The sequence below is a fragment of the Protopterus annectens genome, chromosome 1.part2 (genome assembly GCF_019279795.1).
Source record: "Protopterus annectens isolate FY-2018-M chromosome 1.part2, PAN1.0, whole genome shotgun sequence".
Lineage (NCBI taxonomy): Eukaryota > Metazoa > Chordata > Ceratodontiformes > Protopteridae > Protopterus > Protopterus annectens.
In genome coordinates, this window is record NC_056727.1 from 752,477,261 (window position 1) to 752,492,904 (window position 15,644).

Genomic DNA, 15,644 nt, shown 5'->3' on the forward strand with positions numbered 1-15,644 from the left:
AACACGCTTACACCTACTCGCTCCCACACTTGCAAATGCACCGACATTGGTGCTTGCATCTGTCACTCACACCCCTGGGTGGGAGCAAGGACCACAATATTACCTTGTGATGCCTATTACATCGGACTACATGACTACAGTATCGGGATTGGCTGCCCATTAGGCGACGGCATTGCGTTCGACTGTACAGAATCAGCGGCCTGTCCAGTGAATCAATCATATTTGTGTATACCTCATACAATGTGCTTCCACCTTGTGATGCCTATTCCATCAGACTACATGAATGCAGTATCGGGAATGGCTGCATATTAGGCGATGGCATGGTGTTTGACATTAAAGCAGTTGGGAGCGGGTGTGCATGGGTTTGCACAGTGTTAAGCACTGCTGACCTCTGGTTACAGCCTCTTACGTTCGGTAAGCCTCTACATTGCTTTACCAGTGCAATACTCGCAGACTGGTAGCCAAACACGCTTACACCTACTCGCTCCCACACTTGCAAATGCACTGACATTGGTGCTTGCATCTGTCACTCACACCCCTGGGTGGGAGCAAGGACTACAATATTACCTTGTGATGCCTATTACATCGGACTACATGACTACAGTATCGGGATTGGCTGCCCATTAGGCGACGGCATCGCGTTCGACTGTACGGAATCAGCGGCCTGTCCGGTGAATCAATCATATTTGTGTGTTCCTCATACAATCTGCTCCCATCTTGTGATGCCTATCACATTGGACTACATGAGTACAGTCATAGCCGGCCTTAGGCATAGGCCAACTAAGCGGCCACCTAGGGCATCGCTTTAGTAGGGGCACTTTACCAGTATTTATTTGGTGTAGGTAGACCAGGATAGGGGCACTGGGTGGTGTTGTGCCCTTTGCCCAGGGCACCAGTTGACCTAAGGCCGTTCCTGACTACAGTATCGGGAATGGCTGCCCATTAGGCGATGGCATGGCATTCAACTGTACGGAATCAGTGGCCTTTCCAGTGAATTAATCATATTAATTCTGTGTTCCTCATACAATCAGCTCCCACCTTGTAATGCCTATTACATTGGACTACATGACTACAGTATCGGGAATAGCTGCCCAATAGGCGACGGCATGGCGTTCGACTGTACGGAATCAGTGACTTGTACAGTGAATTAATCATATTTGTGTGTTCCGCATACAATCTGCTCCTGTCTGGCTGATACATGGGAAACGAGACTCTTCAATACAGACAAGTAGTTGGATTGTGGAAGCCACATCCATCGGCCAAGTCATGCTACCGCATACCTATTATAGGTTTGCCACCTTTTCAATTGGCCAAGGTTGGACTTTAGGGTTACCACCTGTCCTACTTTGCAAGGGACACTGCAAAAATAATCAAGACATAGCAAATGTCCTGATTACAGGACATTTTTATATTCTACGTTTCATTAATAGTTGCATAAAACAAGTTATTTTATATATGAAACTTCTATATGTTATGTGAAGTAGCATAAGCAATTCAAATGTAACTAGATTAAGCTTTTATTTGTGCAAATAAGTATAATTCTGTACTATGCACAGCTGTAGGTATGTTTTGTCCTGGAAAGTCTGACATTTCTACAGAACATGTCCCACTTTGGCCATTTGGAAAGGTGGCAACCCTATAGGACTTGTATATAGAGACATCAGACTTTGCAGGGCAACCCATACCCACAGCCAGTAGAAAGGGGAGTACTTCACTGTTTTGCCTAAATAAAAGGTTACTCTTGTAGCATTATAGTTGCTTATATTGTTACTTATAACATTTAGGTGTTTCAGGTGAAAATAATTGTTTTCTGCAACTACTACAGACAATATAGGTAATCTTTGCCCTAAATCACAGGACATTTGCCATAATTCCAGTTATTCACAGGACACAACTGCCAAAAGGGGAGTGTCCCTCACAAAGGTGGACAGGTGGTAACCCCAACCCTATTATTCTATCAACTTTCTATGGTAGTCGGCGGAACATGCACTTTCTCTCACTATCAGACCTCTCATACGAATGGGGAAGAATGAACACTGAATCAGGGACACTGCATAACGACCTCAGGGACACATTTAGAAGGTTGGTGCTATTAACCTGACACATTGACGGACCCAGAGCACATATGTATTCATACACATTGTCTGAGGTACATGCTGTTTAGGACTCTTACATGTTGTCATTATTCATTACGTGTATTCCGCCACCTTTCCTCCTAATATCACTAGTTCTAGGAGGGTTTAGATGAGACTGTGTTAGATTCTAATTCATAATCATGGACGTCCATGGTAATTGGGGACAGTGCAATGATATGGTCCCTATGTGTTCCCCCAATGGTTTACGGACTGTCCAGTAGATGTGCTCTTTAGGTTTGGGAGGTATGGGCGTCTGCTATACCCACATCGGAATATTACTTACACCCACGGGACGGTCCTAATACGTGTCTGCCAGCCAACACCTGCACGCCTAGGCCCAAAATCACATACCCATAGTTCCCCTACCTGCCACTACTCTACAGCACTCATCCTTACTGTGGGCGCAGGTGGGATATGAACACACCCCTACACACTGCCCACTCTCCCCGTGTTGGGACACATGTCATACGTTGTGTCAACCCATGTGTTATCAGGCTTGCACAACCTACTGTTCTGTGTACAGTTACATCCTGCTTGCAGTAGTCTTTACTCGCATTGCCTGGAAGAACAAAATTTTTGATGTCCCACAAGGGATGTCGCTGTCCATGTTTAAAGTGTAGACCTTGTAGATCTCTCCCACTGGTAGTTTCCTGCCGGTGGTCTGAGAAGCAGTGTTGTATTTACCTTTATTGCATGTCTGTATGTCTCACCGGCCTAGCTGGGGGGGTGGGAGGTAGACGTTTGTTGATTAGACCTACCACCAATATATGCCCGGTCTAAATATATGTTACCCATAACTGCTGTAACATAACCTAGGTATATACATGTGTATATTTACTGTAACATATCTATATATATATATATATATATATATATATATATATATATATATATATATATATTTACATTAATATATACAGATATATCTGCACATGTATTCCTACATGTATATTCATATCTTGCTGTATACATATATGTATATATATATATATATATATATATATATATAGATATATATAGATATATAGATATATATATAGATATCTATATATATATATATATATATATATATATATATATATATATATATATATATATATATATATATATATATATATATATATATATATATATGGTTCTACCTGACTTCACCGACACGCCGGAACATCGACAGCGAAATCGGGAGCCGCAGAAGAGCGAAAGTGCAGAAGACCGACGCGACGGGACCCAGAAGATCGACAGTGCAGAAGACCGACCCGACGGATGAAAGCACCGGCGCTGAGGATGCCGAAATGGGAAAAGGCTGTGTAAGTATGCGGTAGTGACGGACGTTAGGGTCAGTAAGGTAAGTGTGGATAGGGGTGGGTTAAGTGAGTTAGGGTTAGGAGCGGGTCAGGTAAGTGTCTAGTGAATGTGTTTGGGTTAGGGGCGGATAAGTGAGTTAGGGTTAGGAGGGTCAGGTAAGTCTGCGGTAGTGATTGTGTTTGGGTTAGGGGCGGCATAAGTGAGTTAGGGTTAGGAGCGGGTCAGGTAAGTGTCGGTAGTGACGGACCTTAGGGTTAGGGTTTGGGTCAGGGTTGTAGGTAGTTGTGTATGTGAGGTTTAGTGTGGGTTTGCAGGGATTTTGGTGTGCTTGTGTTGTGTATGTGGTTTTTGGATGGGGAATGTGTTTTGTTTGTTGATTGTGGTGTGTGAAGTGTATAAGGTTTCGTGTTTGTGTACCGTCGGTTATTTCGTTGTCGGGCATGTGGATTTTCGTGTTTTTGTACTGTCGGTTATGTGGTTTCGGTGATTGCGTTGTCGGTGTTGTGGTGTTTCGGTGAAGTCAGGTAGAACCATATATATATATATATATATATATATAGATATATCTATACATATATATATATATATATATATATATATATATATATATATATATATGAGATTATATATGTACATCTGTGTGTCAATACATTCCCCGCTCATACGCACTTACACATGCGTAATGGTGTTTATATATGCTTCACCAGCATACTAGTGCCTTATTCATTATAACACTGACACTTCACTCCAGTTATCTTGTAATCGGTATGTAGCACGTTATACAGCGGACAGATGTCGCTATATGTTCATGTATGGATTACCGATGGTAATTGGAATGTAATAGTGTGATTCAACCCATCCCTCTTCTGCACAGCCTATTATTCCATCTAATGTCGATGTTTGTATGGGCACATTCCTATTATTTATGTCAACAAATGGAAGGCATGTGTTACAGAATTTGTACTGCAACATATTGTTGTCTGCATGTGAGTATGCATATATACCTATTACGACCAGGCTGACCTCCACTGGGTGGTCCATTAGAACTGGCGCATCCAACCCTGGCACGCCTGGATCCATAATTGCATACCCATAGTTCCTCCACCCCACCCGTGTTGAATTTACATGCGTAACATCCATTATCCACTTGTTATCGCAGCCATGACACACCTTTACACATTGCACTCTCCAGAGCTTTTGGGGCCCTACACACATTTTGTCCCACTTCGTGTATTCACAGGGTCTCCCACCATGTATATTTGCACATATGTGCGCTTCCTGGGATTATGGAATCCGGCCATTTGCACTTTCCAATTTTTGGAGGTCCCAGCATGGGACTACATTCAGTCTGTGTGTAAAGTAGACTTAGCATTTCAACGATGTTACTCCCACTGGTAAAACCCTGCCTGTGGTGTGAGTAGCGGTGCTCTGCTCACTCCTGGACAGCTTTTTATGACATACACTGAAAGCACTATATAATACCAACATTGCTCTTGATTCCCTTCACATCCCTTGTGTATGCTTTATTGTTACAACGTCCATTCTTTATATATATATATATATATATATATATATATATATATATATATATATATATATATATATATATTATATATACACACATATATATGTGTGTGTGTGTGTGTGTGTGTGTGTGTGTGTGTGTTTTTGTATACATATATATATGTGTGTATATATATATATATATATATATATATATATATATATATATATATATATATATATATTACATCTGTACATACAAACATACATTTCCTATGCTGGGAGATGCTTACACCCACGCAGGCGAACTCGCCTATGCTTACTGTGCGTTACATATATTTACTGCTGCTTATTCGCTTATTTATGCTTACTTGTGCCTTATTCATTATGACAATACCACTTTGATTGAAAGGATCTGGTTAATAGTCCCATGCGATACACACGTTCACCTTTACATGTTTAAATGTCGGCTTTACAGCAGAGCAACATTCATTCCACAAGGAAAATGATATGTGCTATTGTCGACCTTGAACCGTGAATGCCTTTTCATTAGGCAGATGCTCTAACCACTACACTATTGGTGTTCTGCTTCATTTATATGTATACTCATGGTTCATAGTTACTCAAACACATGCCTCATCACTTCACTTACACAGCAGGCATCCATTTTCCTGTTGGGAAAACTGCACGACTGCACATGTGCCATTCCCTATTCCCTACTGCTCTGGACCCGTGCCGCATGTTGACTCACTCTGAGGATATTCAGACCTCCAAAGCCTATAGTCCTGTCACATACGTGTGTTTGATTGTCAGGGTGTTCATATGGTCATCCGGGTTTAGGCTTGTCTGACTGGAGACTGGGACTGACCTGTACCTAGTTGAAAGTCAGACTTAGCATGGGGAGATCGTTCGTTCCACTTTTAGCGTCCTACCTGTGGTTGGGGATGCAGAGGTGTGCTCACCTGTGGCCATCCTGATATATAACAGCACTAAATATTATTGGGATTTCCACTGCTGTTTCCTTTCACATTCGTTATGACTGCTATATTGTGACCATGTTCATTCTTCATAGCTACATATATATATATATATATATATATATATATATATATATATATATATATATATATCGGTCTGTACATACACATGCAAATACACCTATATGCTTATTTACATTTCCCATACTGTTGAATCACCGCCACTTACCATCGATCATACACGCTTGCATACCTGCTTACGTCTAGGGTTGCCACCTTTTCAAATGGCCAAAGTGAGGCATTTTCAGGACACACATCAGATTTTACAGGCCTACACATACCCACGGTCAGTACAAAGGGTAGAACTTTACTTATTTGCCTAAATGAAAGCTTATTCTTGTAGCAGTTTAGTTGCTTATTATGTTTCTTGTAACATTTAAGTATTTTACATACAGAAATAACTGTTTTATGCAACTGTTACATGAAATATGGGACATAAGTATTTCCTACAATCACAGGACATTTGCCATTGTATTATATTTGGTCAGGACACTGCTGCCCAAAAAGGGACTGTCCCTCGCAAAGTAGGACAGGTGGTAACCCTACTTACGTTTGCTTTAAAGCGCCTTAATCACCCTATATCCAACTGCCACTATGCAAATGTGTAAGGTATATATTCCCGATAACGCACATGAGGAGATGTGCATCACGGTCAGGTGTTTAATCACAGGTCGTAGGTTCTACAGGACTGGCAGGAGGCTGAGCAGTCTTGAGGACAACTACTGCTCATACAACTTGTATCCAGATGTATACAGGACTGGACATCGTGCCGTGATACCAAGTCTAATGTTTAGAACAGATACTTATCCCATGAGGGATATCCAAAAATTGTGAGGACTGATGACCTTTGGCTTTACGGCAATAAGATAGGGTTATACATGCAAGGGATACATAGTTTGCAATCCTGAGACTACCTTGGGTGAGACTGCCTACTAGATATGGGTAGGGGTCACTATGTGCAGATATGACTGCGCCTATCTAGCAGCCCGAGTATGGGTGGTTTTGGTGGATGTTCAGGAAGGGGGGGGTGGTGTGCTGTGAAGGGGATGATGGGTATTCAATTATGTATCCAGGTATGTTGGGGTTGGATGGCTCAGTTCAGGCCATACTATTATGTGGGTATGTGCCGGTAACGTTTCTGTACATGTGTATTGCACTTTTTAATGTTCATATGTTTGTGGGATTGTATTGCGGATGTGAATACTTGTTCTTTGGTTATCTTCCTGATTCACCCACTGCTCCCTCGTAGACCTCCAGTTCACCTATTGTGCATCCAACCCAGTCTCCCCTTGGCAAATTATTACATTACTCATCACCCCCCACCCCCATATTCCACAGACACCATCCATCCCTTCTCTAGTTGATGGCCCATGGCACAGTCAATAGAACACATTGAGTACACTACATATCTCTGGTACCAATATGGTTGTGAGGACTACCCTAGAATTTCTGATTATCCACATGCTGTACTTCATGCACATAGGTACACGCTAATACTTATCTTTCATGACATGCTAGGTAGACCTGGGTAATACCCGTTCATCTGTGGGCCGTCCTGGCAAGGATGACTTGAACCGCGAATGGGCAGATATTGGGTGAATGCTCTGATCATTGGTAGGGTTGCCACCTTTTCATATGACCAGGATGGGAAATTTTCAGGACACACATCAGAGTTTACAGGCCATCACATACCCATGGTCAATACAAAGGATAGTACTTTAGTTTTATGTCTAAATATAAGCTTTTATTGTTGTAGCGGTGTAGTTGCTTATTCTGTTTCATTTACTTGCTTATTCTGTTTCTTGTAACATTTAGGTATTTTATATATGGAAATAAGTATTGTATGAGACTATTACATAAAATATGGGACATAATAATGTCCTACAATTGCAGGACATTTGACATTTATAATGGTTTTGGTATGGACACACCTGCCTAGTGGGGGACTGTCCCTTACAATGTAGGACAGATGATAACCCTAACCATTGGACTAGGCTTATCAATTGGCGGTGCGCTAACACGATGCTTCTCGCTTCCACTTGGTATAACTATCAACACTACAATGGAATATGGGCACAGGGTTTTAAATATCATTTGTTCGAGGGATGGGGACTCAATATTCAGCTACGTGCCTTTGTGTTTACTTTTTATTTTGGTGTTCGCAAAAATGTCTTGTATGCATTGCATACATTTCAGTATCCATGGACACTGACTGGAGTGATTACTATTAGAGGCAGGCTGTACTAGTCAGCATTTTAGGTTGCATGTATGCAGCCGACATGTTCACGCCTCCATGCAGCACTTGGACATGCCCCCTGCACTCTTACACATTTCCTATGCATGTGGCCGTTACGGCAGCGCGCCTTCATTAATATGCATGTAGTGCTGCTGTGCCATCTCTATGCCACACAGTTGGTGCAAGGCTAATGCCGTCCTTGCGCCGAGCTTCATGAATCCCGGGGATAGTCTTTGCATAATAATACATCTAATTATGAAATCCTATCAACTCCAATTTCATGTGAAAATTGCAAAAACTCAGTACTGTTATTAATAAATTGCATAAAATCAGCTATTATGTGCATTGGTCCATTCCAAATTAAAAAATAAATCATCCATAAACCGACAATATAACTTAACATAAACCATATATTGAGATGAAAACAAGCATTTTTCCTCCTAGACGGCCATAACTACATTAGCATATAAAGTGCCCACTGGAGAGCCCATTGCTACTCCCTTAATTTGTTTAAAGTAATGGCCGTCGTGGAATCTTAACAACAACAATCTTAGTTGTTAGTAAGTACAAGTTCTAATAAATGTGACAAGGTGTTTACATTATGTTGACCTATGAACGTTTTTTCTGTGAAAAACTCAGTGAACCAATCTAGACCTACATCTTGGGGAATACATGTAAATAAATCTTTTACATCTACAGTGATGAATACTATGTCATGTACATTAGATATTTTTATCATATTGACCTTAGACAAAAAAATCCCAAGAATCATGACAGATAAGTTGTAAGTTAAAAACTTTATCCTTTAGTTGTATGTCTATATATTTTGCTATAAAGTATATTTTGGAACATCCAGCATCCACTATGGAACATAAAGGTGGTTTATTTAAATATGTATTTTTGGAGTTTCAAAATTTGTAGGTATTTTAGGATTATCAACATGCATATATATATAAGCATCCCTAGAAATCTGCCCCTGCATTAACATATCCTCTAAAAAATAATCTATTCTAGAAGAAGAAATGTTTATTTCATTAATCGAGGCTTCAACATATGCATCTTCATATAACAATTGTAACATCAATTGATTGTAGTCCATAGCATTCATTACAACTAAACCTCCAACTTTGTCAGGCTGCATAAAGCAGAGGTCACCCCTAGTTTGTAATTCATTCAATAACTTCCTTTGTTGTGGATCCATATTAACATCATATAATGATGCCCTTTGCCATAACAAATGTCTGAAGTCTAAGTCACATATTTTCTCAAACAATTTTAACATCAGATGTAAAGAGGGGTTGAAAGTGCTAGGAACATGATAGGGATTATTACTGAATGTAGAAGTGTCTTGAAAAACCAAAGCTAAATTCATTTTCCTAGTGTAAAGCTTTAGTTCTGTGAGCAGTTCAGTTGTTTTTACTCACCTATTAGGTATAAAAGTAAATCCCTTACTAAAAATATCGGCATGTTCAGGTCCCAAGTCAATTGCACTGTAATTATAAATTTTAAAATCACCAGTACTGTTAGTGACTAACTGATAATCGTTGTGTTGAATATTTTCACCTATCAGATCTAATTGTAATTCCTCCGTGGATAAGAAACTGTTCTCTGTTTCTTCCAAGTGAACGGAGCATTCCCCCATTTGGAAAAGTTCTCCCTCTTTTTGCGCAGCCATTCTGACCTCTGAAGACTGCCTTCTGCTAAAGGGATGGACTGCTGATTCCCAATTTGTGCCTCGCCGATGTTGGCCCTACCATCGTTGTCAGTAAAAACGCCATCACTAACTTCCTCATCTCTGTGCGTTTGTCCATGTGGTGGCTTAGGTTAAGCCCTTCCATTGGAATAGTCCACCTGAGCTCTCTGCAACTTACGGGTCTTTCTTTCAGTCACAATTTTGCTATGATTATCTATTTGTGTAAATACCTCACGATATTGATTTTGACAGGCAGTATATACTTTGTCTCATTTTATTTGATTATCCAAAGCTACAATTTTATGATTTAAATCTTTCATTTTCAAGGTGTTATGTTTTATTAGAACATCCAAAAGCTCACACCCCTGCCGATCGAACAGTTGCAGGAGCTCTTTCTCAATTAAACCCGTTGGGTACTTCCAGTACCTTAAGCCCTTCGGCACTTGTTTCTGCTTTACACATTCTTTAAAATATTTTCATGTACTGTTTTTCTGTACTGCCATAAAATATCATGAAAATCATCCAGTAAAGTAGCAAAGGTGGGCGATTTCTTACCCGTATCTGCAGAGGTACTATCTATCTGGTTTAGCCATTGTTGTAAATGCAAGTCCGAATTTATTATACCTGCATCCAAAGTGGTGGGCAAAGGAGGTGACAGCTGATCATGCTGTCGCTGCTCTGGTGGAATACTGTCTAAACTTTCATCACTAACAGTTTTTTGTCATATGGAAAGATGTGGAACCCTTTCACCAGTGGCCAAGGTATTACCCGACAATTGCTGTATGAGCTGTGTTAAATTTGCAACCGATTGTTGGAACAGTTCAAATTCAGTTCTAGTAACCCCTGAAATCACATCTTGTGAACTGCCAGAAGCCATACCAGTAATAAATATGAATAAACTAATAAATTATTCATGCTAATAAGGAGTGCTTTACAAATTATTTATTTTCCAGTTAGTAAATAAGTTAAGCATGTCTGACATTGCCCTTAGTAACAGCCATGATTTAAATTACGTATTTGTATTTCTGATTTTTGTGGTTCAAAAAAACAATATAGTGTGCATGTAATAGTGCATTACTGTGTATTGTTAGCTTTACTTTTAAGAAACATAAGAACATTGTTATGCATTTTTGCTGTTTTATTTCTCATTTGTTTGATGATATTTAACTTAGTGAAATCTGATGTTGGCTGGTATTCATACTTAGTTTATAATGTATACAGGGTCTATATTAAAATCTCAAAGTCTGACAATATCAAATACAATATTATCGACACGAGAATACCAAAAGCGCACTACATCGAACGTTTAAACGGAAAATCTCCGTAGGGGGAGATTTCCGTTTACTTCAATGTAGTGTATTCTCGGAGTTGGTATATTTAAGTAGGGGGGTGTGAGGGGTGCAGGGGGGCTATTTAGTTGTTTTTTTTTTTTAATTTAGTATTTTTTTTTGGTTTCGATGGTTTAAGACTTCGATCACTAAAGTTCGATCTTTAGTGATTCAAAGTTTTAAACCTTCGAGATTATAATATAGACCCATGTATATAAGATGAGTGCAAAGGGTCTTGCATACTTTACAAGACTGATTTGATTCATAGTTCCTGTCACTGCCTAGAAAAACTAATGTGCACTTTAGGCGCTGAAGTTCAGAGTGCCAAATGTAAATGTGATACTCTGTGGGTAGGGGGTCTATGAAAATGAGCTTCTGAGCATTCTGCTCCATTAGTGGATTTGTGTAGTGCAGAATTCATAAAATACATTTCACTGGTAGGAACGTGTGCAGGGTAAAATGAAACCACTTTCCCCTGTGCAGACAGCTGATGTATGTTAGCTTTGATATCTGAATGCCAGCGTATGCATGTGTATGACTGTGTGTCACTGAGTATAAGAGAACACTGGGATGGTGTATGAGTAGTTCCATGAATGTCTATGAGTGAATGGCAATTGTGAGTGTGTGTGCATGTGTGTGTGTGTGTGTGTGTGTGTGTGTGTGTGTGTGTGTGTGTGTGTGTGTGTGTGTGTGTGTGTGTGTGTGTGTGTGTGTGTGTTTGTGTGTGTGTGTGTGAGAGTGGCTGTAGATGAGGGGAATATCAGTGCCTGTCTATGGTCTTCTTAGTACCTGCACTACCTAGTAGCACGAGTGAAAGGCGCTCCCCTGTATAGTTGTTACAAGTGCACTGTGGACCGATTCATAGTCATGCAAATTCCTGGGTAATGAGATGTTGTCCTTTTGGAAATGTAGGAAACTATGAATGTCTAAATGCTACAACAGTGCAACTCAGCACATCAGTGCAGGGTGAGTGGTGTTGCAGTGCCATTTACTATGAATACCAGCATTTGTGAGGGAAAATGGATAGCTGACATTTATTTACTTTTCCTCCTTAAATGACTGTATAGTGTAGTGGCAAAGGTAGCAGGCATGGAATAAGGACTGCTTCCCCAGTGCTCTATCCATTTTTTTTCATAAATTTAGCAGAAGCCCTCTCATTTTCTGTTTCTGATATATAAAGATATAATTTTCTATCTTTGCTTTATCAATACATAGTAGCTCCTCTTTGTCATCATATAACATATAATCAGTTCTGATCTATGAAATACACAGTTATATACAGTCAACAAAGACTTAAAAGTATCCCTTGAAAAATAAGATAAACTGACATTCCTGTTGGCCAAAATGTTAGAAGACTCTGCCTCAATTAAGATTGAAAATGATATTCACAATTCAAGCTCTGGAAAATTGTATTAACCATGCGACTTCATTAGACCATACTGTTACTGCATAGCTATCCCAAATGCAATATCCATGCAATGTAGTGGGACAGGTAGGGAATTCTAGCTCTTCAGAGAAAAAAAAAAAGATGTGCCAATGTCAAAGCAGCCTAAGGCCTCTAGGTTTTCATTAAGGATTCTTCCATAACAGCTTATGTAGTGATTGATCTTATTAACTTTAGACATTTTTTTTGTGTGGCACCCAAGTTAATGTCTATCAGTTTATTCTGTGACCTCTATCGCTAATTTAACAAATTTAACAACAATGCCTTTCTGGTAACACACACGTTGTTCTTTGTCTTCCAGCCAAAGACAGATTTTTAGTTTTAGTGACGCTACTGCAAATATCCATCTTTCAGTCCATGGAATGTGCACTTTTAACACTGTGTCAGAAAGTTTGACACCTATCCCTTTTTGTTTCTCAGGACTATGTGTGCTTTTTGCGATGTGCTAAAGTGCACCCCCCCCCCCATTCTTTCTATGAATTTTTCAGAACTGCATGTTCTTATTACTTTGTCAGGTTACTACTCCTGCCCTTCTCCATTCTTACTTGAAACATATTTAAGCCATAGACTGTATAACTGTGCTTGCTCTCCTCCTATACAATTTGAATTGGGAGAAATCTTTTTTTTTTACTTAATTTCTAAAGATTGTCATCTCAAAAACATTCCTCAACAAAGAAGGCAGCCACGCCTGATTGTGAGCTGTTTCTGCAAATCTTTTTGGATTATTTTGCCTGATTGTGAGCTGTTTCTGCCTAAGCTACTGGACTGGTGTGGCTGCCTTCTTTGTTGAGGTTTGTTTTTTTGCAGCGTCTGTTTTTGGGTTGTGATCTCAAAAACATTATCATATCCAATATACAAAATCATCAAAAGTTGCAATATAAATCCTTGTACAATATTCATATTTCAGTCTACTTCAGCCTTTTTATTACAGTTCTGTATTTGATTAGAAACAAAAACTACAGCGGGCACTACTTAGTGTTTCTATTTCTATACACTTTATAGGGAAATCTTTCTTGAGTCATGTTGATTCTCTCTTTGGTGGAAAAAAAAACACCAAAAAGCACTTTTATCAGTCACCAAAACAGTCTCTTTTTTTTTTCAGAGGGTCAAATTCCCCCTGCAATCCCATGTCAGGGTAAACCCTATACCCCCTAACTTATATACAACAATTCTGAGGTTGCACAATACCTGAGAAAAGGACAACCTCAAAGACTGCTAAAAGTTGTTTTTAGCTATTAACTCTACAACTGAAAAGTATTTGATTTAAAGTCGTGTGATAATATGATACAAAGGAAGAGTCCTTGCCTCCATAAGCAAACATAATTTCCTCATTTCTCTTATGATAGGTTTTATTCTTGTAGACATAAATTTCCTTAACAAGGGTGGCCATGCTCCTTTAGTTTAGGAATAATAGGTAAGTAACAGACTAACTACTCTTGTGGGCTATTTTAAGCCCTGACAATTTCTTTCATTGGCAGGAATCAAACCCTGCAATTTGTGTCTGTAAGGTAAACATCTTAATTATTATGTGAACACTAATCCCTTTATTTCATTCCTATCCATCAAAATTGTACATTTAGCTAAGTTTTCATAAACTTCTTCATTTTGCATAACGTAAAGGTGTCAGTTTACTTGCACACTACACAAATCTCCTTCTCTCTCTCTCTCTCTTTCTCTCTCTCTATCTCTTTTCTTGCCTGGGGAGACAAGTCTCTCTCTCTTCTTGCCTGGGGAGACACGTCTAAAATGTACATGCACTGGAGATAGTGAAGCAGGAGAGCAATATGTCAGTTTATTATGCCTGCCATATAAAATCACCAATATTGTGTTTAAATTATACCAGATAAAAAACTTAACTTCAGTGCACTTTATTCACAGTGACAAATAGCAATGTCTTTCAGCTTCTCCCATTAGGGATCACCACAGAGGATCACCAGTCCTCAGACTGAATGGCAGTGAAATTTTTACGGTACCTACGTATTATCGCAACCAGATTTTTCACACTCGCATACTTCCTAATGTTTCTCACACAAGATCTGTGGTAACCTAAGCAGGGTTTGTTAAAGTCTTAACTACTATTCTTGCCAATTGTTTTTCACATATGAACAGGCAGAACGACAGATTTCCTGTTCCTGTGGTGCATCCTTTCCTGACATCTAAACAGGACTGCTGCTTGACAATGTTAGAATTCCTGAAACTCGCCACCGGCCCATTTTAAATGTCGTTACATGTACAGACTGTAATGTCTGATTCTTACTTTTGTTACATTTGTGGGTGAATCACTGACCATTTGCAGCACCTGTTGGCAGTACTGTAACTGGGTGCTGTGAGTAAACAATTTCACATTTACCGAAGTGTGTGAGCGTGGGACACGGGATGCAGTTCAACACCCTGGTCATAGGAGTAAGGCAGGGGAGAAAAGCAGCAGTCCCTGAGAAATCAATGTCCCCTTACTGACTACTTGTAGCAAGCACCTTTACTTCGGATGATTACTGGCCATGAACAGTCAGAAGGTGTATTACGCATTATAATTGCCTTCACCGTGCTTGCAATCAGCAAGACAGGATTTGTGATGCGCTGGGGCACTGCGGAGTTAAGTGAGACACACCAGGCAGGAGTCGAGAAATTGGCAGTTATTCCTCTCCCTGCCTCCTAACCTGTGTGAAACAGTAAAACTGACTTGAGTACACACCCCTTTCCAGGTTAATAAACTTTTTCTCTCAGAAACATTAAGAATTATGCGAGTGGGAAAAATCTGGTTGCGATAATACATAAGTACCGTTTTTACAGTGTTGAGCCGTCAGCCTGGCGCCTAAACTTCACAGAAGCCACACACATGCACCTACTGCATGTTGCCCAACCTTCACAGAAGGCACACACACACCCCCCTGCATGTCTTTAAAAGACTCACCCAACCACAGGGAGGACATGCAGAATCCACACAGAAGGTGCTCCAGCCAAGA